The 25,804-nt window shown below is 45.9% G+C and overlaps 1 protein-coding gene across 4 annotated transcripts in view; it reads right to left on the bottom strand.

Moving 5' to 3' along the window:
• The window catches only part of MYCBPAP (MYCBP associated protein), a 1,064,843-nt gene that overhangs the window by 27,476 nt on the left and 1,011,563 nt on the right, over window positions 1–25,804 (bottom strand). The window lies entirely within an intron of this gene.

Raw genomic sequence — 25,804 nt, 5'->3', positions numbered from 1 at the left:
AAGTTCCAAAACCACCCAGTCCAAGTCCATGTTCCTGGGTCCTGATGTATTTTGGTGGCTATTTTGTGCAGTTTGGAGATGCAACATAGAGAGAAGGTGAATTGAAGACATAGCAGCTGGATCCAATGATGCGGCATGCTCCACCTTGATCAGCTAGAACAACATCTAAAACAAGTCTATTCTGTAAAGCAACCATGCGGATCGATGCTTGTTCTTCTGTCAAACTTCCTAAGGCCGCAGTTGTTTGATTGATCACTGCCTCCATTGTACGGGTGAGACGACGGACCAGCTTACTCTTCTGTACTGGGCCAACGAAGAAGAAGAATCCTTTATTGAAGTCTGTATATTGTTCCAATGTGGTCTCTGTCTGGTAGACCTCAGAGACATCAATTGCACGTTGTAACGAGGAAGGGTCGTCATATGTGGAAGAATAACTAAATCCTGACGGCTGGGCCATGTCACCTCTCTTCTTTCCTTTCAGCAGGACGAATGGTCTACATCACCCTCACCCGTACTGGAAACCTAGGCATATTTTCGGAGCGGTGCCTTCAACTGGGAGAGCCCTTCTCAAAAGAACCGCCCCACAGACGATGTAGACAGGTTGGGTCCATTAAGATGGAGATCTTCACCAACGTGATTGTGTGACATCACCCCTGAAGAGGAAGCAGGAGAGCGGAAGAACTCCACCAAAGAGAGAAGAACGCCATGTCGGGAAAAGCCAAGGGAGCTGCAGAAGACGGCAGAAGACCCGGAGCAGCTGGAGATCCGCCAACACCGCGCACTATCCGGCCACGCTCCTGGAGGAGCGTGGCTATCCCAGGTACGGGAAAGAATCTCAGGGTGGGTTGGGAGGAGGGAGAATGCTGGAAAGTGACCCGATTCCCTTGTTTTTACTCCTGCTTGCGCCCTGACCCTATAACGTTATGTTCACTCAAACTTTAGACGTGTGACACAGTATTTATTTTGGGTGCTCCTTCACTCTCTTCCCTACATTAAAACAATTATATAACGTCCTCAACCCGTTCTCCTGGTCTGTTTCTCTTTCCACGCCGGAGACCAGGGAGTCCACCTCAAGACCGGAAGAGACTCAAAGAAAGGGAAAAGTGCGACAGTATTCAGCTGCAAGATTGTCTTTCTAAAAGAGACTGTAATTATAGACCGTAAAACCGACAGACTGGCCTCACATAGGAGACACAATTTCAGAATAAATAAACCTTCATTATCCCGACATTGTGTCAGATCCATTCTTTCAGACCCACAACACACGTTTTCCCCTACTACCAGCGTGTTGATCGAACAATTGCAAATCTTGGTGGTATGTTGGGGGAGCTTGAAACACAGGTGGTAAGAGAAAGGCTATATAACAGGTACCAGACCAGCCAAGAGGCAGGACGTAGTATGCCTTAGCTCCAAAAACAAAATAAGTATGACGTGATGCAAGGAAGCTGCTTCGGCCTCTCGTAGATATCTGCAACACTGTAGTACAGTTACTGTGGCCCACTGGCGCATCACCTGCACTCTGCACACAAAGGGGGCCAGTAGTCAGAGCAACAGAGATAACAGGTGGCCCATTTCCTTTAGCCGACCTAGAGTGTGGATGCCCATCTTCATTGGGATAGTAGGCTTTATTCAGTTTGGCGTAGAGGTTGCCCACATCCCATGTTTCTGAGACACAATTTCAGAATAAATAAACCTTCATTATCCCGACATTGTGTCAGATCCATTCTTTCAGACCCACAACACACGTTTTCCCCTACTACCAGCGTGTTGATCGAACAATTGCAAATCTTGGTGGTATGTTGGGGGAGCTTGAAACACAGGTGGTAAGAGAAAGGCTATATAACAGGTACCAGACCAGCCAAGAGGCAGGACGTAGTATGCCTTAGCTCCAAAAACAAAATAAGTATGACGTGATGCAAGGAAGCTGCTTCGGCCTCTCGTAGATATCTGCAACACTGTAGTACAGTTACTGTGGCCCACTGGCGCATCACCTGCACTCTGCACACAAAGGGGGCCAGTAGTCAGAGCAACAGAGATAACAGGTGGCCCATTTCCTTTAGCCGACCTAGAGTGTGGATGCCCATCTTCATTGGGATAGTAGGCTTTATTCAGTTTGGCGTAGAGGTTGCCCACATCCCATGTTTCTGAGAGGTTAAATTTGTAAGAAGCATATAGAAGCTTAAACCAAGCTTGGCATGAACCATTGTGAGAAAATGACCATGGGACAACGGGATTCCTTTTATGTTCTGATGAGGAGGAATCTTTCCACAAACCCAACAGGTAGTAGCATTGCTTAGCTGTTGTGTCTGATGCAACATTTGAAAAAATGAATTGTTAGTCAAATTTTGCAGGTATACCTGTTCATGTTGTGGCAAATTAAAATGGTGTTCATTTGTAGCAGGCGATGTAACAGTAATGTGAGACAAGGAGGCTCCAGGCATTGCTTCCTCCACTACCCACATTACAGTAGCGATGATGGCAGCAGTGACACCAAGGATACAGATTGTACAGCCATTACCCATTGCCTTAGGGGTTTTTCATTTGCGCTCTGTCATTGTTCTTGCTGCTATACCGCCTGTTTGCACATTTGTTCATTTTCTATGCCTGCGTACCCGTATTTTCAAATTTTAAGCATTTGCACGTTTTACCTCATTTTGTCCCGCATCTACCTACATTGAAAACGCTTGTTGGGGCAAGGGGGTTTAGATCACTATCTGGAGACCCGCGGTGCCGCTGAGAGACGCTATTTTGTAAGTCGGCGCTCTAGTTTTCTGGCACACGGCCATATTTAAATTCGCGCTTCACGGACGCACAGGGTCATAGGAGTTCTCCATTTGCGTTCTGTCATTGTTCTTGCTGCTCTACTGCCTGTTTGCACATTTGTTCATTTTCTATGCCCGCATACCCACATTTTAAAATTTTAGGCTTTTGCACGTTTTAACTCATTTTGTCCTGCATCTACCTACATTAAAATCGCTTGTTGGGGCTAGTAGGTTTAGATCACTCCCTTGAGACCCATGGTGCCGCTGAGAGACGCCATTTTGTTAGTCGGCGCTCTAGTTCTTTGGCACACAGGCACATTTAAATGCGCGCTGCACCGACGCAGCAGGCCACCTAAGCAAGCCCGTCTGCGTCCCTGATGCGGCCAGCGCCAGCTATGCTGCCCGAAAGCACATGGGGGCCAAGCTCAGAAGGAGCTACTTGGGAGCCACGTTACGAGCGTTGGATGTTGCTGTGCGCTGCCACCTTTGCAACTGGGATGTGGCTGAGACATTAATAGCCGCTTGCCCAGTGTGTGGCTTTAAACTGGGGTGGGGGCTTGCTTCTCTGGTCAATAAGGTTAGTTTACCTGAACAGCGGGCCAAGGACTTCTCTAGTCTGGCAGCCATGATCAATGCTCGCTCACTTAGGAAACACCATGCGGATGCATTTGATCTCCTGGAGGACAACCTTCTAGATATGTTGTTCCTAACGGAGACTTGGCTTGATCCCATTTCTGATCCCATTGTATCTTTTGCCATCCCAGTGGGCTATAAGATCTCTGGAGCCGACCGTCAGGAGGGAGAGGGGGCGCTGTGGCCATTATATATAAAACATATGGGAACTCCGATTGAGGGACACTACAGCTTGGAGAGGTTGTGAGGTACTTGATTTTAGCATCCGCTTTTCAGCCCACTTTACCCTGGGAGCCTCCCTGATCTATAGGCCCCCTGGTCCGGCAGGGTTCATTTCTGCAGACCTGTGGGGACGCTATCGTCTCTAGGGCGGTAAGATTCTTCCACTATATGGTTTTGGGCGATCTTAATATCCATCTAGATCGACCAGACACCAAGGAGGTGACTGACCTGTTGGACATATTACAACTGGCACAACTCAACCAGCATGTCAGCCTTCCTACTCATCAGACCGGCCATTTATTGGACCCGATCTGTACTAATTTCCCTATTACTATAAGGGACCCTTGCCCGGTGTCCTGGTCAGATCACTTTATATTCTATTTTTCCTGGGAAGTATCTAACGTAGAGACACAGGCGTGTTCCTACCAGAAGCCAGCTTTTGGAAAAATTAATCCTCTAGAATTTAGACGGGCTTTGGAATCTTCTAGGCCAATCCTGTCAGGGGAACTGGAGGAGTGTCTGTCGGGGTTTACTGGCTGGGTGTTTCCGGCGCGGCTGATTCGTGGCCTCCCTTCGGCCGGCCAGGCCGGCTAGATATTCGCCCTCTAAACCTTGGTTTAACTCAGCTCTTAAAGCTGCAAAGGATGACTGTAAGATTTTGGAGCGGGCCTGGCGCAGGAGTGGCTACTGCCCCATAGCCAAGAGGAAGCTCAGAGCAATGCAAAAAGTATATTACAAAGCTATTGCCTTGGCTAGAGGGCAATTATTTGCAGCCTGCATCATATCTGCCAGTAACAACTCCAAAGAAATCTTTGCCATAGTGCAGAGCTTCACGTCTCCGCTGGCTCAATTGAGTGTGACTCCATCTTCATCTGCCTAGTGTAACACGCTCTCCTGTTGTTTTAGGGATAAAATTCAGGCTATCTAGTCGACATTTCCTTCTGGCGATGGTAGCAGCAAGGGGTCCTTGGTGGTGCAACCTGCTGCTTCCACCTGCTCTCTGTCAGCATTCAGATCAGTTGACCCCTTGGAATCTCCTAAAATTCTCAGGGGGCTTAAGTCTGACTCACCTTCGGACTCCTGTTCGGCCAGGCTTCTGGCAGCGGTGCCAGAGTGTGTAAATACAGAAGTGAACTTTATTATCAATTTGACTTTCCAGACAGCGGCTGTCCCTCAGGTTTGGAAGCAGGCGAAGATCCTGCCAATACTTAAAACAACATCTTTGGATCCCCTCAACCCAGGGAACTATCGGCCTATCTCCCTCCTCTCGGCTATTGCCAAGGTATGTGAGAAGGTGGTCAATAAACAGCTCAGAGTATGTGGAGAGTGAGGCACTCCTGCACCCAGCTAAATCAGGTTTTCAAGCCTCTCACAGCACTGATACTGTCTTAGTAGAGGTGGCAGATGCCATTCGGGAGTGCCTCGACGCCGGCGGGAGAGCAGCATTAATTTTGCTGGATCTCTCGGCGGCGTTCGATAGGGTCCCACATGCACTTCTTTTGGCCCGACTAGCAGGGATTCGGGTGTCGGGAGCAGTCACGGGTCGGCTTAGGTCTTTTCTGGAGGAGCGTGTTGAGCAGATTTGGCTCCCTCCTTTCTCCTCCTCCCTTCAGTTGGTAACTACTGGAGTCCCGCAGGTTTCCTTCCTTAGCCCTTTCCTCTTTAACATCTATGTCACTCCATTGTTATATCTGGCAGAGGAGCTTGGGGCTAAGGTGATGGCCTATGCGGACGATACCCATTTGCTCTTTACCTGGGATAAAGTAACAGACTCTGTTCTAGTGGCGCAACAGTGCTTAGCCTCCATTTTTAAATGGTTGGCGGACGCACAGCTTAAGTGCAATGAACAGAAGTCCGAGATCCTGTTATTTGGCAAATTCCCCTCTGATTTTCGAGAGCAGCTGTGGCCGCCTGATTCGCCATTGCCCCTAACCACGGGACAGCCCGTAAAAAACCTAGGTGTATGGTTCGATGGCAGTCTTTCTTTTTCGACACATATTAAGAAACTTTCCGGCTGCTCTTTCGGCCTTCTTAAGACTCTCGGGAACTTTTTTCCGCTTCTTCCGCAAGCGGCGAGAGAAACAGTTATATGCTCTCTTATTTTGTCATGTCTGGATTACGACAATGCCTTCTATGCTGGCATTCCTGGCTACCTGCTGAAAAGGTTACAGGTGGTTCAGAATACGGCGGCCAGACTGTTATTGGGCATTTCAGCAAGGAACAACGTGCTCCATCTCTTCATTGGCTCCCCGTGGTGGACAGAGTTGAAGGAGGTGTAGTGAAACAGGTTACCTATGATACAGATGGACAGACAGGTGGACAGAGTTAAATTTAAATATTTGGCTCTGGCCCATCGTGCTCTCCACGGGTGTGGCACCCTCTATCTTCAGAGGCGCTTTTCTTTTTATGTTTTTATGTTCCGATCTAAATCCCTTCGCTTTGCCCGGGTCCCTGGTTTCAAGTTTCAGAGGCTAGGGGGGCAGCTCTGTCGCGGTGAAGGCTAGTGCGGCCTGGAATGCCCTCCCCCTTGCGGTCTATCCAGGACCCAGTTGTGTTTAAAAGGAAACTGAAGACCCATTTCATTGCTTGATAGCTTCTCCTAGTACCCCTTTGGCATTGCGTCGGGACACTCATCAGTATCCAAGTGCGCTATAAATGGATGTAACATAACATAACGCAACATTGTCGCAGCGATCTCCTTCTTCTAAGGCGAACTCATTTTCATCAGCAAACGACAAGAAAGGTAGCGCCCTAAGAGTCCTGAGTGGATGTTGGTTTCTTCACTGACATTGAGATGAGTACCACTAATAGGTGTCCCCCCTTTGTAGTCAGAATTAACCACTAAGGACAATAGCTTCACCTGTCATGTTTTGCACTGGAGCGCCTTTCTTCCTGGGTCGAAGTAGATGCCTGGATGCACCAGGGATTTTGTGGTCCGGGAAGACTTCCTCAGTTGTTTCAGGTGATGATGCTCGTCCTGTCTCTGTGTCCAAGATGTTGCGATGATCTTTCAGCGGAATGGGATCCACCAAGCCGAACTGAACTTTCTTGCAGTGACTGGCGTGGGTCCAATTCTTCGGACTGCAGTTCGGGTGGCGAGGAGGATCTGCTCGGGGCCCTTCCAGCGAGGTTCCAGACAATTCTTCCACTGGAAGGCCTTCACCATTACAAAATTCCCCGGACGCAAGTCATGCCCGTCACCTTGCGACCTGTCCGTGAGAGCTTCTCGAGCCTGCTGATGAATAGAAAGTAAGCTGGCAGTCAATTGAGACAGATAATCACTCTTCAATGCGTGAGGCACATCATGTATAGGGCGAGGCTTAGAGACCCCCCAAATATTCATGGGCCTGCCAAACACGATCTCATATGGGGTAAGCTCAAAGCGTGTATGAGGTATTGATCTGATGGAAAGCAGTGCCAATGGCAATGCATCAGGCCATTTCAGAGAAGTCGAAGCCTGTATTTTTGCCAATCTCAATTTCAGTGTGGAGTTGTAGCGTTCCACCAGGCCTGCTGATTGTGGGTGAAAAGGAGCATGAAACTTCTGCTTGACCCCTAGCCCTTTCATGACATAATCTACAACCTGTCCAATGAAATGGGGCCTGTTATCACTCCATAAAATTCAGCAAACACCAGATCGAGGAAAGAACTTCTTTAGGAGTATTTTCACAGTCGTAAAGGCTGTATTGTTTTTCGTAGCTTATGCCTCTTTTACTGGAGGCGCAAACTACTACTAAGACTTATTTAAGATTGTTACAGCGCTCAAACTGAATGTAGTCCATTTGTAGGATCTCAAAAGGTGCAGATGGTGTCGCAAACCCTCCCGTTTGAGTCTGCGTTCCCTTTCCAGGATTATACTGAAGACAAACCAGGCAAGACTGGACTATCTTTTTAGCAGTTCCAGCAATATCAGGATGATCCCAGACTTGCATAAGCTGTTTTGCTACTGAGGATGCACCAACATGTGCTGGACCATGTGCCATATGGATCAAAGGATATAGGTATGCAGTGGGCAACTTCCATTTAGCCAAATCTTTGCCCCTCCAGCAGGCCTCATCATCCAATGCTTCCTCCTTAGACCATTGGTCTAATTCCTCAAAGGAGGCAGATTGTTGCATATCCAACACTTCCTGTCTAGCATCATGCCAACCTTCAGCTTGTGACTTAACCACATACATAGATGTGGTGCTTCGCTGTGTTGCGGTCTCACGAGCTGTGCGATCCGCAAAGGCATTACCTGCTCCTATTTCTTCTGTCACCTTTGTGTGTGCACTACGCTTAAGGTGATAGGTATTTAAAAGAACTTGTTTCTCAAGTCAATGACTTGAAAATATGGTGGCAGTGGGAGGGACCATAGTGAAGAGGCTTGTGTGTCAGAAACTAGCGGATATTGGGGCACCACAATTTTGCTGACCTCACGCAAATCAATGATGAACCTGTAAATCTTAGTATCAGTGTCCTTTTTCAAAATGGAAAGAATAGGGCTAACCTCTTTCACTACACCTCCTTTAATAAAGTCCTGGAATATACCTGCTAGTGCCTCCTCACCCTCTCGAGATATCTTGTATTGAGGCAATGAGGCACCTTCTCTCACTTGAATTCATACAGGATGAAAAACCATTTAAGCCACATCAGTATCTGATCTAGCCCACAGAGTGCAAGGCAAGGACGCCAGAGCGGTGTCCTCATTGATAAGGCAAGATCTATCATTGATTAGGATAGTTGTCATTGAGGATAACACGTACTCCTTCCGGGGAACAGTGTGTTGTAGCACGAAAATATTTTAGCATATCGATACCTACAATGATAAAGGAATGTTAGGGGAGAGCAAAAATGGGCATGCTGTAGTGAATTTATCTAGTCCAATTTCAAGTGACTGTGATAGTGGGCTAGGTGTAGTTGTTCCATCGAACCCTATCAATGTTATCATTGTGTCAGACTGGGGAGCTCTAGGAACCAGTATTTTAGACAGGGCACTACGGGTAGCCCCTGTATCAACCAGAAATTGATTGGTGGATCCCAAGACATTTGCGTTAACATAGGGATCCGTTTGATCTACTGGCACCTCAACCGGTCCCACACCCCGTCCTAGGCATCCCTATCCATAATCGTAATCTGTGGGTGTATCAGCAGAATAATCAGTGATTTGGTACTGGTGTCGTTTGTCAAAGGTATTAGGGTAATTCGGTCCCAAGGGCGAACACTTGCACCACCCCGCCTCCCTATGTTCCCTGGACGCCCTCTCATTCTCCCCCGTCCCCGCTAATATTGCTGACCTTGCAAAACAGGGCACTCAGAACACAAGTGCCCTGTCTCTTTACAATAGGCACATTGATCAGGAGACAAATTGGCCCGAAGTAGAGGGAACACTCCTGGTGCATGCATTGCCCTTTCACCCCCTTCCCCTATTCTAAATGGTGGACCATACGTTTGAGCCTTCATCACCTTTGTTCTCAATCCCTTAACCTTTTTTAACCCTGGGCAATGAACTCCGCTCCGTTAGCGGAATTTGCAGAGATTAGGTAACTATGCATTTAATTGAAAACACGGAATTCATGCAAGAATTCCAACTCAACTACGCAATGGAATTACCTACTGTACCCACAACCCTTTGGTAAATCAATGTTATGGTTACATGCTAAAAAGCATAGAACCAATTCACAAAAGTGAACTTTGAAAAACATCAGGCAGTGAAAGAGGTGATGATGTTGGGGTCACCCTTACCTAGGGGGAGGGCAAGCAGATGCCTTGAACACAAAGTGCATATCATGCTGAATGATTCTGTGGTGGTCCCATCCTCCTAGGACCACCCCAGCAAAGTTATGGGCAAAAATACAATGCCAACCAAAGGCCCAACAAAGCATTATGGGGCGAAATTCTACAGTTTTGTGAATATTATAGTATTAGCGCTTAGCTGAGCCCGAGAACCTGCCCTTTGAGGAGTGTTTTGATATTGGATACTATAATATTCACTGCACCCTAGAATATTGTCCCATAATGCTTTGCAGGGCCTTTGGTTGGGATTGTATTTTTTGCCCATAACTGTGCTTGGGGTGGTCCTAGGAGGATGGGACCCCCACCAATCAGTCAGCATGATGTGCTCTTTGTGTTCAAGGCATCTGCTTGGTTCTCTCCCTAGGTTAGTGAGGACATCAAAATCATCCCCTCTCTCACTGCTGGCTGTATTTTCATTTGCACTTTTGTGAGATGATTATATGCATTTTATCACACAATAATAGAGTTAGTTGTTGTTTTTTACAAGAGTGTGTGAGGTTTCTCTTTTATTAATTGTGGTGAGGCGGAATGGAGTTGCAGAGTGGAATTCACTGAGCTTTTGATCAATTCCGCAGAATTCTGTGTAGTTGTACTCCGCCAACTACATCCACCCTTAACCTTTTAATCCTCCCTTCCCTTCGAGTTCCTGTCACTCATAATATTGTGCCATTGTCAAAAGGGAAACTAGAGAGGAAATAGTTCATGAACTTTCACTCACTTTAAGGCAATTAGATATTTCTGGTAACATATTAGCAACAAATTTGTCGAAAAACAAATGTTTGCCCGTGTCATCGGCCAGGGACTGGCCACTAAAATCATGAAATGTCTCCTCGAACCTTGAAAAGAAATCAGAGACTGATTAATCTTTTTTCTGTTTACAAGATGCTAACAGAGTGCAATCTGTTTTCTTAGGGGGTATGAGAGTCTTCAATGTAGTTACAATAGCTTTAGGAAGATCGAATATCTCCTGTTGGGGTTTGTGGGCAGGTAACCTATCTGGATCTATTTCTTCAAATTTTACCCAAGTGTCACCAATTGCCTCAGCGTCATTGATTTTGCGTATCGTTCTCCACATATCAGGGGGCAAAAAAAGCCCAAAGAACATATCTATATCTGCCAATGCCATAGTACAAGAACTAATGCCTCCTTCCAGACCTCCTCATAGAAAGCGGCAGGATTTCTCCAGGGATCAGTCAAGGCAGCCTTACGGCCATAACATCTGTTCTACTCCAGGGAGTACAGACCCAATTATTTATAAAATATCCCTTTGCATCATTGGCAGTCTTATCATCAATTGTTCCCGCACCCTTCGGGGGAACCTACAGGGGTGCAGCTTCACGCATTGGTTTCATAGCAGACTCACTACTGCTGGGATCATTCGTATCCACCAGAAAATATGTCTTCTCTATCTGAGATTCTGTTGTCTCAACGCCTGTTTGCTGCTTTTTAGGTTTCGCCTGGCGTCCGCTGTGTAGCAGCGTACGCGCAGGCGAAATCTTATGTTGGAACAGTATGTGACTTTGTCTTGCCTCTCTCTTCCATTGGCTAGCTCCATAAATGGAGGCTAGCCATTGGAAGAGAGATCTGTCCGTCATTGTCTGAGGCGATTCGTGGGCGTTCCGGCGATTTTTTCCCTCTCCGCCCCTTTTAAAGCGTCATGCAGCGTTGGGCGAATGTTCTTTTTTTTCCTGTGATGTTTTGGCCATTTTGGAAGTGTGTTTTGCAGGGGTGGGTTGCGCGATTTCAGTCCTCTCCTTTACAGGTAAGCAGCATTTTGTTTATTTACGTCTTTGCGTGTCTCGTTGCTGTTGTCCTCTGTTCCCGGATTGCCCGCCTCCTGTCGATCGCTCCCAGTGACATCCAGCCACATTGCATAATGCCCACCCGTCCAGTATCATCGCTTGATCAAGCCTGTCATTTGATTGCTCTGTGTCCCTGTCCCTCCCCTCTTATCTGATCCCCCCCCTCCCATTTTCCCACGGGCCATGCTGTGGATTGTATGTTAATACCCCGCAGGACGCCTCTTCTCACACCCTCGCAGCTGAAAGGGTCTGAGGAATGCCAGATATTCAGAGCTAGTGGAACCACCCATGCCCCCAGACTCCCCCACTGATTCCAGGCCCCCTTTAAGGCCCCCTTTCTCCCAGCGCGCAGGAGAGCAGGCTGCGGTGGTGACCTCCGGGGTGGGCAGGCCGCTCTCCTTACGCAAATGGATGCTTGTGAGCAGTGGCTGCAATACTTCACTGTGGGGAGTTGTGAAATGAGGAAATATACAGTGTTTACTTTGTGAAAAACAGCCCTTTACCACTTGATCACAGGTCGAGCACGCTTCCCAGGTTGGTCAAGCAGCATACGTACCTAGGGTTTTTTTTCGCATGCATATATCTTTTTATATGTTTTTGCTGAATGTTTTTTCGATTTCTTGTTACGCTTGGTGCCTAGAACTTTTTTATTTATTTCTGCAGCGACTGGCTGGCGGTTTAAACATGACTGTTAATTCCAAAGTGTGTAAGACAAAGAGCTGTTGGAAACCCCCAGGATCCACAGTGATGAGTGTAGACCCAAACCTCCATCGAGCACTGCTCATAAAAAAGTCGTTATATAGTTATCGGCTGCACTAAAGTAGGAGCGGGAGTCTGGCATCCCAGGTGTGAGATTGTTGGTGATGTGGGTTACGTTCGTATTTATCGGAGAAAAGTATATTTCCTGGAGTAAAACTCCTGCATGGCGCAGATTGGTCGGCTGGATCTCGGGGTAGTGGCTTTTCGGTTTTGGGTTATAGTGCGAATAGAATAAACAGAATGTGCTAGCTCCAAGAAAGGTAATCACTGGAGAGGAGCTAACATGCCACAGAAAAAAAAACGGTTGCTGGCACACTAGAATTAAAACTAGCCACTGGCAATTACCATTTCCAATTAATTGTGTTTTTACCATCTATTGCTCCAAACAGAGGCTGGCCATGCACAGGTCTAACTTGGTCTTATTCTAGTAAAAACAGTCCGACCTGAACTACCAGGCCAAGTCCCCCCCTCCCCCAAATACGTGGTCACCAGCAATCCCAGACTGCTGCAGCACTGGCTCTCTTCAATGGGGTTTAGTTTGAGTCCTGTGGCACATGGAGCATGCACCCCTCTCCTGGTCAGACCAGTCACACTTATGGTGTCTCATATAGTAAATCGAAAAAAGTGATGGGTCGAATGCTTTGATCTCAGCTACTGGTCATTTACTGTGTCCACATCCCAGTTAATCATTTATTGTTTACTATGCCACTCCAGACTGAAAACAACTATTTGCAAATCGGATTTGGTCGTGCTATAATGGGAAGAGCAAAGCCTTAATTGCTGGGTCTCATGCTGTGTAGACTGGAAGACAAGTAGTCCCAGAAAGCTGGTTATATGTGCCAATGTTTCTGTTTACTCTTCTGTGCGTGACTTTGTAAAAAGAGTCCAGTGACCAGTTGTAAGTCCCACCCTCTAGGTGTTGATCGCCCCTCAGTCTGAGCCACCGGTTTTGTGCTATAGTGGCACTCTGTGTCGGTAGGGAGAGCATGGGAAAATCTGTTGAGTGACAAGCTGGATTCTTATTTGTTCTAGGTGATTAAAGCTTTGGGACTGACTTGCCAGTTTCTAGGCTCTTTTTAGGTGCTTATGCACTCTAAACCGAGTCTTCCTAAGCATCTGCAGCTCCTGAGATGGCATCCTATAGCCAGCCTGGGCTCTACATGCTTGCAGCATTTCATCAGAACACATGTGCAGCCCTCTGGTGAATAGTTGGCCAGTCCGTACACAGTAGGCCTCGCCCTTTTAATGTGTCAAGAGCGCTGGAGTGTCTATCTCTTTACCATGAAATCCACCTGTTTGAATTGAAACGCCTGTGATCTGTTGAAAAGCTTATACCCAGAGGTGTCATAAGCTCTTGAGGCCCATGTGCTTTTAACAACTCTTCCTTGTGTGGGCGTCAAGAAAGCTGTGGAGATCTGCTGTAAGCCCTGTTCTTCCAAGTTTGCAAAGGGTTTCGTCACCTGTCACCGGGCTGCACCTGCGCTCAGCTGCTTTCCTATGCTTGATGGGATATGAATGCACCAGAATTGCCTCACTGAAAGCCCTGTCCGAGCTCTTGACCCATAATCCATCTGCCACCAGTTCTACCTTCTATTAGCTGCTTTTCTGTGTTTGGCAGTGGTGTATGGATGGGGGTTCCTGTAACTTGATGAAAGCCTCAATAGCTTTGTGTGTTTAGAACTCTTGACCCTGCATTCCTGAGCCCCAGTTCTTCCTCCTTTGAACTGCTTTTCTGGGCACAAACTCAAGTTGTAGGCACAGCTCTGTGGTGACCTACTGTAATTCTCTTCACATTCAACAGCCCTTATTTTCTATAGCTTCTGCGATCTCATGAACGTCCATTGCCTACAAATGGTCTCTATTACACTTCTGTCTGCCTTTGTGTGCATGACATTAGGATATGGTTGAAGCTTTTTGATCTTCTCTTCGCTTCATCCTCTGCGTGTGACACTTCTAAGCCTGTAGCCCTCTGTCCAAGGTTTTAGCTTTTTTTGTTGTGCTTCATCAGGACTGTGTTATGCAGCAACCTCGTGTCTAGTCACACACATTTTGAGGCTCTGGATGTGTGTGTGGCTCTAGGTGTGTGTGTGTGTGTGTGTGGCTCTGGGTGTGTGTGTATGTGTGTGTGGCTCTGTGTGTGTGTGTGTGGCTCTGGGTGTGTGTGTGTGTGAGTGAAAATGAGAGGCAATCTGACATCAACCCCCTATCTCTGACGACGTCTGGTTCTTCTGTTGCACAGTTACTCGCCAAATTTCAATAGATGGTAGACATCGCCTTGTCCCTTTAAAGTTTCTGAATAGGGTGTATCATTCCCCATTGCGCCTGTGCCGGTTTGGATTACGGGAATTTGACAGCTGTGAGAGGTGTGACGCCCCCCGGGCGGGTTTTTATCATCTGGCTTGGCTCTGCTTCCCAGTAGCGCAGTATTGGGCTTCTATCTTTCATAAACTCAGTGATATTGTTGGTTCACCCTTATCCCCTGACCCCTTGTTAGCTTTGCTAGGATACACTAAAAGTCTTAAAAAGGGAATGCGTACATTGGTTGCTTTAGCCCTCCTCTTAGCCAAGCGCAGACTGGCGATGAGATGGCTGAGAGGACCATTGCCCACCCTGTTGAAAGGGTAGCGAGATATATTATATTGTCATACTTAATCAGAGGTTTACAATTAGATGAGACCACCGAGTAATCGCCTCAAGAGTTTCTGGGGTCTTTATGCTCAATATAATGCACGCCAAATGACTGATCCTGATGCTTCCGAAGACTAATCGCTGACAAAGGTTGTTTTCATCCCATGCGTGAGCTGTTGGGTGTTGCCTGTTGTTGCTGACCCCCCCTTATCTGGCTGTAAGTGGCCAATGCTACAATCTGCTCCCCATTACAACTATGTGCCATCTTGCCTTCTCACCCCCTCCCCCCGAATCGCTTTACACCCTAAGACGTTTTGCCCTACCTGTATGCTCATTGCCCCCCCCCATCCCCTCTTTATCAGTATTGTTTATTTGATCCAAGAGTGATGATATTGGTGATATGCATTTGCCTTTTTTTTGTTTATTGTTTTGTCTATTCCTTTCAGATATGTATTGCTTTTTGTCTTTATTCTTATGTTTTTGTCTTTGAAAATTCAATAAAATCAATTTAAAAAAAAGAGAGAATGAGAGAGACAGTCGAGATTGTATTTTGCGAGCATCCTCGGGATTAGTCCTAGATCTTCACACATCAACTTTTCAACCTACATCTGAAGCCAGTTTTTGCCCCATCACAGAGACTGTGCAATGCACAAGCTAAAAATTATGATCTTCTGCATGATTGTTCCTCCATTCATTTGTTTTAACCACCAGTCCTGTGCATTTTATGGCGCTTGCATGGATACATTTGATGCATTTACGAAGGAGGACAACCAAAAACACTTTCCTCTATAAATTAGGCTCATCTTCAGATCCCTGCACACCCAGCATTCTTGCCCTGGGCATAAATGTAATTGCAACGGTTCTGACTAACCAATGCAACTTATCCATTATTTTAGACAACTTTCTAATCAATGGAAGCGTGAACGTGTACTTCCCTTCCTCAAGAAATCCCCATCTGGTCCAGCCCTCTTCCTCTCCCTCGCCCTCTCTCTCCACTATTTAGAGAACAATGAGCTTTTCGGGTTAAAGAAAGTACAGAATCTGCTCTACTGGAAGTTACTAACAATCTCTGCCTTATTTTAGACCAAGGAGGATCTGCCATTGTTATCCTGCTTGACTTTTCGGAAACTATCAACACAATATCTCATTCATTACTCTTCTCTAAAATTCATGATTTGGGCATTTGCTTTAAAGCACCCAAATGACTTTGCTCCTTCTAATCGGACAGAACTCTGGTTGTCTCTCTGCCTCACTTTCATCTTCATCCAACACTATCTTTTGTGCTGCCCCTCAGTAATTGCCACTCAACACCACCTTCTTCAATGTTTACCCATCTCCTTTAACAAACTATATACGATCTTTTGGCTGTGATTTATTCTCATATGTCGATAATACCCAAATAATAGTTTCTATATCTCAACCAACCCCTTTGATTGTCTAGTTCCAATTTAACAGCAATTAAACAGAGATACTGTTGTTTGCAAAGATGACCAATACATGATCTCATTTCTTTGAGTGGCCTGAGTTGTTGAGCTTCACCTCAGCTTCCTCAAGCTCAGCTAGAAATCTTTGAATCCTCATGAACAATCAACTTACCATGACTAACAGGTAAATCAGGTCCTCCCTGTTTGTTGATGTACCACATCTTGGCAGTGTTGTCCGTCAGGATCTGAAACAACTAACCGCAAAGGGAGGGAAGAAAGGCCTTGAGAGCCAAAAGCATCGCCTGCAATTCCAGAAGACTAATGCATAACAATCTTTCCTCTGGAGAACAAAGACCTTTGACCTCCAGATCCCCCAACCAAGAGTGCAGGTATTCATTATCACTCTTGGCCTCCGGAGAAGGTAGTTGAAACGCTTCCCTTGAGACAAGTTGCCTGCAACACTCTACCATAACCGCCCTGCTGAAGTCTATGGAGATCCTGACCACCACTTCAAGATCTCTGTTGTGTTGAAACCACTGCCTGCAGAGGCACCACTGGTGGGCCCTCATATGCCAGCATGCATGGTTGACCACCAGTATGCAGGAAGCAAACAGACCAAGCAGGTGCAAGACCTTCAGGACTGGAACAGCCGCTCCATTCTCAGAAAGTGGAATCAGAGCCTGGATGTCTTCAGTCATCTATAGAGGTGGGAAGCCACTACTCACAGTAGTATTCAGTGCTGCACCTATGAACAGGTTGCGCTGAGAGGGCACTAGGTGAGATTTGGGTACATTTATTGAAAACCCCAAGTTGAACAACAGTTGTGTTGTTACTTGCCAATGATGCAACATCTTCTCTGGTGACTTCGCTTTGAGCAGCCAGTCGTCTAGATAGGAGGAAACAGGAACCCCGACCTTCTGAGATGTGCCCCCACCACTGCCATCACATTTGTGAAGACTCATGGTGCGGCAGTAAGGCCAAATGGAAGAACCGCAAACTAGTAGTATTGAGACCCAGGGCCGGACTGGCAAGGCCGGGCACCGGGCAATCCCCCGGTAGGCTGCCAGGGGTGGGGGCCGGTTTTTGGTCCGGGGGCCGGTTTTTGGTCTGGGGGCCGGTTTTGTTCCTGGGCGGCGCGTTTTTTGTACTGCGCTCAGTAAATACGAGTCACTGCTCATTGCTGCAGCAGCAGTGAGCAGCAGGGTGACTCGTATGTACTGAGCGCAGTACAAAGCCTGCGGGCCAGCCGGCACGGCATTCACGTGACGTGGTGGAGGTCACGTGAATGCAACTACAGTGTGCGTACCACTTCCCGAACAGCAGTTAGCCGTTCAGTGCAGGCCCTGTGTCTGCTAAAGAGCCGAGCCTGCAGAGGCGTGCAGCCTGCTTCGGTAGACTGGGTTCACGAACGTGCCTCTCCAGTGGCTTGAGATCAGGAAACACGAGGATTACAGCATGTCTCGGCTGCAGTAAATATGACCTCCGACCCCACAAATTCAATTGCCGAGGTAGGGAGTGAGTGAGTTGCGCGGCAACAGTTGGTACATATTTTGCTCAAGATGTACCATCCTAGAGAAAATACTTCTGAAACAGGCCTGCTTTGGGTCCTACTGCCAAGCTGAAATATGTGCCCAGAGCAACTAAAAGCTTATGCAGGTGCTTCAGTGGCACAACGTTATTCAAACAGCACAATTTTTGGTGCATATATTCATAGAGTATATTGTTGTGATTTCCTTTATTATGTAATTGTTGTTGTCCATTAACCGCTCATATATTTATTGCCTTTTTCTGTTCTCTTTACTGTGAGCTGTTATATGATAAATATTGTTGTAACATCACTTGGCCCATTTTCCTATTCCCCTATTCCCTAGTGGACTTGGAACATTCCACTCTCATTGTCCAGTTACGGCAGTTACTGTGACTCTGAGGTTGTGAATGGAGGCACCTATTTGTGTTGCTTCGTACTAATTTTCAACATATATAAAGACTGGGCCTCATTAGGTAGGTACATGTTCACTGGAATTCCAGGTAGGTGCTGCCTCAAGAGACATGGGGCTAGATGTACGACCATGACAATTTGAGACTCGCAAATTGCGCTTCATTGCGAGTCGCAGTTTGCGACTCACAAAATGCCATGTACATCAGTATCTGAGACACTATTTGCGATTCCCAATGGGATCGCAATTTGCATGCCTCATGCAACCCCATTGGGAATGGCTGGCAATCCCAGGGATAGTGGCCTGCTGGGCTCAGCACAGCTCCATGTCTTGGACTGCTTTTAAATAAAGCTGTTTTTTTTAATGCAGCCCGTTTTCCTTAAAGGAAGATGGGATGCATTTAAAAAAAACAAAAAAAAAGTTTTCATTTAATTTCTTAAGGACAGGTAGTGGTCCCTGGAACCACTGCCTGCCCCTAAAAAAATATTTTCCCCTGCATTTGCAAAATTAAAGGGGTCCCTTGAGGGCCCCTTCCCATTTGTAAGTGTGTTACCACCCTCTTGAAGAGGGCGATAAATTGCAAGGGTTTTGCGGCCGCAATTGCAGTCGCAAAACATTCATACATGGGGTAGAGAGTCGCTATTAGAAAGGAACGCCCTTCCTAATACCAAGTTGCAGTTCCTATTTAGCGAGTTTCAAATAAATTACGACTCACTAAATAGGAATTGAACATAGTCCTATTCATTTTTTGGATGTGCAAACGGGTCGCTAACCCATTTGCGCATGCAACTTAGGGTCGTACATCTGGCCCATGATTTTGCATCTCTCCACAGAATGTTAGGAGGAAGCATGAAAGTCTGATTGAGGGAATAAAGGCATTTCAGAGTCGTATAGCATGAGAACACCACTTGTGTGTCTTTGCTTTTGGGTTTTTTTGTTTTATTTTTCTTGATGGAAGAGATTTATAGTTCAATTCTTTGAGTTTTGCCACTGACTCTTAATGTTATCCAGCTCATGCTAGCCTTAACACAAATGGTATCCCTTGCTCCAATCAAAGTGGATACTAAACAGACTTCATCCATTCTATCCATATATCAACTTTTTATTCTCACTGATTAATAGGTACACCTTGTTGCCTAACCTCAGCTGCATATAAATAGAACTATGTCTAATTTGTATGTACTGTAGCTCATGCATCCCCCACCAATTCAATTGCCGAGGCAGGGAGTGAGTGAGTTGCACGGCAACAGTTGGTAAGTCAAAGTCACAGAGTTGGTGGAGTGTAATATCTTACCTGATCATCTCTTATGAAGCCCCAAAACACTTCAATCTCGGACAGATTACCAGTCATTGCCCCCTGCTTGGGCGAAGAAGGTTGTCACATCGCACTAGCTACTCTCACCGGGTCTATATTGATATATGGGATTGCACTGTATTTTTGCCCAGTCAAAAGAATACTTGAGCACTTCCAAGGCATTCACAGCATACAATTCGACTGATAATGGGCTATCCCAGAGTTATTTGTTTATTTCCTTTTCTGGAAAAAATCACTGTCTCGATATTAGAGCCAGTCTCGTTTAAGGTCCTTATCTGGGGTATCTATAGAAATACCCAATCTGGTATTTGAACCACTGCGCTCATCTGATTCTCGGCTGTTTTAATAACGCAATCTTCAGCTGCAGAATCTTTAAGCTAGGATCTTACTTTGCAGAATTTCGTTCTGGTTTCCGGTAGGAGTAAGACAAAGCTACCCTCCTTTATAGAACTGTGAAAAGTGTGTTATGTTTTTGCCTTGTCCACACTGCCTGAGACTTCAGTCTCTTTGCTTTACATCTGCTATTTATCGTTCCCCACAGCGCTGTGGAGCCCTTTTGAATATGTGCATACTACAAAGGGAAGTTGAATTATATAGGATAACACTTGTAAGATTTGCTATAATATTTTAGGAGACCGTGTAAAGAATGATTGATAATAAAGGATGTTTCTTAGGAGATCTGCATGACGTTTGGTCACGAAGCAGGTAACAGGGGCACATACAAGCTGTGGGGCAGCACGAATGGGCTTAGGTAGTGTGCACGGTATGTGTATTAGGAAGCAGCTACACAATGACATGCAAAGACAGTGGGCATCACCGGAGTTTACTGAGGGGATCTGTATGATGTCGTTATAAAAGAGCTAGATTTGAGGATGACTCAGAATACGTGACAACATATTTAATGTGTGGCAGTAACACAGGAGGTCTAAGGTGAGATCTGTGTGATAAGGGGTTAGAATACAGCAGGGGCACACATAGAAAGTGTGTTAACACTAGTGGCCTCTGAGGAGAGGTGAACGCTATGCGGTTATGAAGGTGTCATCGAATTATGGATTTACATAAGAAAAAGCTGGTGTCAGATACAGAGGCTGTGTAGCAAGGGAGGTCTCACAGTTGATTACATTATCTGAGTGGAGGGTGAGATATTTCTTGGTGGATGGGTGAGATCGTTCAGTTTGCTGGACGTGGAGGAGACCTCTGAGGAGATGTTTCACAGAATAATTCTTACAAATGGGCGCCAACATTTGAATATGAAACATAGAATTAGACTAAGCCGCTGTACTTTGTTACTATGATAACAAACAGGCTTCCTTGCCTGCTAAAGCGTCACCAGTTTTCATTTCTGCCATTTTTTCATTGCCAAGGCACATTATATGTTCATTTACTCTCCATATGGCAGCCCCGTGATTAACTGCTGCCTGCAGCCAGTGGGGTTCCAGGCCTGTCATAACGTGTTAAATTCACTCAGAAGTTCTGCATTGGCATGGCAGCATGCGTAGCTGCTTGTAGAGGCCCAGGCTGTTACAAGCGTGTGTGTTTACATTCTGGCCACCTTAAGTATGCCGTTTATTTCTCAAAACTACATGGGGGTAATTTTAACAGGTTCCAAGAGTTTTGGCTATGTTGTATGGGAGATTATTGCGCCGGCCTCAGCCTATGAGGATAATGGAGAATGGTGCTCAGCCTGTCTGCCTGTGAGTCTGCTCACTGACTCTGTGACAGGCAGCTGAGATACCTGGATCCCTGTGTAACTTGTCTTGTTCATGTTGGAGCCTCACACATCCTTCCTGTTGGGCTGGGGGACCTACGTCACATGGCCCTGGAGTTCTGATGTTCTCCTGATTGATTGCTGACAGGTAGGGGGCCATAGGCTGGCAATGATTTCTGGTGCTTTGATGCATTTTTCAGATTTTTTGCGGTGTTTCTTGTTGCTCAAATGGGTGTAATTTCAGATATTTATTTGTTTCCCCGGCCATCATAGCTTCATTTGGCTTGTGAGAAAGTGTCACTCATAGTCATTGAAATGTCACTCATAATTACACTGAAATTATGAAAATGTCACACATAGCAATTTGAAACCTTGGCAGCTATGCAGTATTGGGCACAGGACTGCCTCGGCCGGGGGTGACTTCAGGCCTGGTTGTAAGTAATGACTGTGACGGCTGGAATTTTAATGCAGCCCAGCAGGATACATTGTAGTAGGCAAAAGTGAACGAGATCCTTCACTGTTTCTGAGCCTGTTGGCGGCAGCGCCGGGGCATGCAAGTCTGCGTTGGGCAGAGCCGGCACGCTAGCAGCGTGACAATGCATTTCAGTGCGGTGATGTGGAACACCACACTAAAATGCGTTATTGTCACGTCTGATGTATGATACATGGCAGGCCTGGATCTGACTGCCTCTGGTGCGTGCTGCAGGACTCGTAGCGGCACCAGTGTGTAAAATGAAAATCCAGGGTTAAATGGAATTCCAGTGACATGGACTCATCCTTCTTAAGCGCTTAAAAAGCAATGTTTTAACGAGCTTTTGAAGAAAGCGATTGCAGCCCTCTATGTTAGATTAATCGTTTAACACTCACAGGAAATAACGCTCCATTTTGTTAAAATCATAAATGTTATGTTAATGAAACAGGTACCAAATTTACTAACACACAGAAGATTACTGTGTCCTAAAATGCCAGCTACAATTTGAACTACTGCCATCAGAAAAACACAGAAACCGTTAATCCAACACTAACCCGTGTTAATGTGTGCTTGAAAGATAAAAGGAAAGTATTTCGCCTGAGCCAGATCCTGCTGTCCCCTAGATTAGATCTTTGTTCTGTGTTTTGGGGCTGCTGCCTCTGTGAGATTAACACCAGTTTCATAGTTGTAGAAATGATCTGTGCTCAGACCGGCTATCACAGCTCTGTTTAGTAAATTTCTAACTCCGCAGGAGTCGGTTGGGTCCTGCAGGCAGATGCTTGTTGGTCTGTTGGTAAACATACCCAGGGCGCGATTTATTCAATGAAATTGAGTGCTTATGCATCGTCGCCAATGAAGTTCTTCTAACCCCATTATCTTCACCGGCTTTACAGCGTCCTCTAGTGCAACAATTTAAGTGCACACATTACAAGGGTGTAGCCAGGATTCCTTTTTAAAATAATTTTCATTTATGTCGAATTACCTTTTAACGTTCGGTCTGTTACAGCTGCCAACTGCTTGTAATACATTAAATCTTGATTTTCTCTGCACAGACTAATGGACTTGTTATTATGAACCACTATTATATACATCAGAAAAAGGCAAGATAAGTGCATAAAAGCAATACTCACAGAGGTGAAAATACAGTTTAATGCTTTACTGTTAGGTGGTTGAATTTCTTGCCTCTCAGATTATAAAAACCTGGTTCAGAATTGATACACTACCTGGGTACTTCAAATGTCCAGGCTTTGGCCAACATTTCTTGAGAAAATGTATAGTGATAGAAACATGTTTAACTATAAGCACAGGCCTGATCTCTGTTTGCTTTGGGTTCTGTTTTATAGCTCCCCTGATTGCTGGGATTGGTTGGATGCTGATATGAGCCTTGGCTCTCTGTTGGATGAGCAGTCCTGGAAGCTAGTGAGGTAGCACAGCAGGTTAGGTGCTTGCAACAGAGATCTGTGTTTAACCCGTAGGTGGCAGTTCCAACTAATCTTGCTGTTGTTTCAAAGTCGATATATTTAATATCACAATAGGTATCTACATATTACCTGCCTCACTGTAAACAAATCAGACTGAGCATACAACTCATTTATCATTATAGCACGGGCATAGAGTAAAAAGGGTGCAAAGTTTATGCTGCTGTTGTGCACCATTCAACAATAGTGAAGTCATTATTATTTTGTTTTTTACAGTAAGCATTTACTTTTTAAACAGGTGGCTCTGCTGAAGGTTTTTAGGTGATCTGGAATTTGAAGGGTTGATAGGCACAGCCCCCTCTTCTGCAGAGGTTAAGATAATCAACATTTACAAATTCTGTGTTTTTTTCTTCATGAAATATCAGTAGTCCCTACAGATTCTAATGCTTCCCATCGCGATGCTGAAGTCATGTAAGCACAGTCCGGCCGAGCTAACAGATGTGTGTGAATTCTGATTGTATTGTTGTAAATGCTTCCTTTTACAGTCAGTCTGATTCTGTAATATTGGTTAAAAGGCAGCAACTGAGATCTGCGCTGGTGCCTCTCAGCCTTCTTAGTCGGTCCCACGTGGACAGAGGCTGCCTGGTCCGACGCAGTGATGCATGGATTAATTGATTGTGACTCCTGCAAGGCGCCTCACACCAAGGAGTTGTGCATTTAAGTAGCCAGTGTGCGTGCTCCAAGTGCCGGTATCTCAAATAGGCGGCAACAACATTATTTTTGTTTTGGGCCTGGGCCGGGCGGTTCAGCCGAGCCCTGCATCTGTTTTTGCTCCAGCCTCCACTGACTGTAACACGTAGTTTCACAGCCTGGCGTGTGGTAAATATAACTAATACAGGACCTGGCTGCATCTGTTTAGTAGAAGGGTAAAATTGCCTTCAAGGGACTTATTCAGTCTATATTTGTTAGTTGAAATTATTCTAGAAAGGATCAATGGATCATCCTTGGGGTGAATTAATCAAAACTGATCAATTTATATTATCAACATATAACATATAAACAAAGACACAAGGTGTATACGAAAAGGTTTTTATCAAATAGTTCATTAAATCAACTTCATATACAGATAAATAAACAAATAATATTTTAGGACTGTGGGTACACATATAAATAAATTGCTAAGTGACTCAACAGAACCTAAAAAACACCTATCCCAAAACACATTGAGTAAAACAAAGAGGGGGATGAGATGTATTGTCGACGTTTCGGTTTCTTAATAATGATTTGATGAAACCATCCTCAGGACCATTATCAGTGCTGATCTGTATAGAAATATTGTAATCTGCTCGCAAATCGCAATCACAGTTTCACGCAGTGAAAACGTAGGTGGATCACAGTATCCTAATGCCTTAACTAGTGGATGTGGAAAGCACTCATCAAGGCTGGATATGAAGTCAAATCTTCACTCCCATGCATGTATATATAACGCAGAAATCGCCCGGTGTCACTCCATGCTTCATTTCAGACGGGACGTGTTTGTGATTCCACTTCGCCAGAATCCTAGGCGCTGCAGGACAAATGACTGTTTACTGACCTGTTTAAAATTCATACTGGTCACAATTACTTCAGACTGTGTCTAAAAAGCAGATAAGACTCCGCACGAGTGACACCGGGCGATTTCTGCGTTATATATACATGCATGGGAGTGAAGATTTGACTTCATATCCAGCCTTGATGAGTGCTTTCCACATCCACTGGCAGCAGTGCGTGGGGGCGACCCAGCCTGGTGACAGGCTCAGCGGTAAAGACTCCTAGATAGAAGAAGGATAATGTAGCACCTCTGTCAAGATGTTAGATTTTAATTCTGGCTTAGGAAGCAGCAATTCCAGCAGATCCACTGCCTTCTGAATCACGGTGTGATAAGATGTCACCTCCATCATTGGGAGACCTTTTGGAGATGAGAGCTCCCTTCAGGAGAGGTATCCAGGCCACTAGCCTCCTGCAAACCTTCAAAATCCTAAGCAGGATCCACAATCTCCCCTTCCTCAGGCTCTTCATGCTCTTCCTCATAGTCTTCCTCTTCTAATACTCTATGTGCCTCTCTTTGAGACCTCATCCTCGGAACAGGCGTTGGGGGCACCAAATGTGGCGCGGTTAGTTTGGTATCCGTGTTGAAGGGAAGTTTCCCGGAACAGTAGTCTATGCCAGTCGATGGTGAGTTGGCGCCAGTTCAGAACCAGACGGATCCGGGGACGATCCAACCAGTGGCACTCACACCTCCAGAGATTGTAACGGCATTGAAAATCTTGGCGTTGAAAAAAGGCCAACTCACTGGAGACATGAGCACAAAAAGGCATAAGAGGTGTCTTAGGGAAATGAGGAGGCAAACCTCCCAGGGAAAATGTCAGTGGACCCATAGGGACAACAGACGCACCAGTAGGGTTTGCCGCTCTGGCGAAGAAGCCAAATATTGCTTATAAAAAATGCAACGGATCCGTTCCCAGAGTCAGAAAGGTAGGATACATCAGATCTGGCACTGCAGGCTCTGAAGCCGCTCGAGGAGGCAGCACATTCGGTGCTGGCTGTGGAGCCATAGACCCTGGATCTAGAGGTGGAGAGAATAGCTTTGGCAACTGTGGTGGCGTTGATTCTCTTGGAGCCAATGGAGTTACAGCTTTTGGACTGGAGACAGGCTGGAGTCGCCTCAGGAGAAGGAGATGGAGAGATTTCATCTTTCTGATGATGCCTGGGAACTGAGTACATTGACACTGGGTCCGTCGACAAACGGCACCGAGACACATGGCATCGCTTTTTCTTGTGCTACTTCAACGACCTTGAAGTATGTGGAGTCGGCGATTTGTAACAGGACTTGACCTTGGCCATGAATAATTTGGCCTCCCTCTCCTTCAGCACTTTGGGATTCATGCACGGGCATGAGGAACAGTCCTC

Source organism: Lissotriton vulgaris, chromosome 7 (genome assembly GCF_964263255.1).
Source record: "Lissotriton vulgaris chromosome 7, aLisVul1.2, whole genome shotgun sequence".
Classification (NCBI taxonomy): Eukaryota; Metazoa; Chordata; class Amphibia; order Caudata; family Salamandridae; genus Lissotriton; species Lissotriton vulgaris.
The sequence above is the reverse complement of the archived record's forward strand: the minus strand, read 5'-3'. Positions and strand labels throughout refer to the sequence as shown.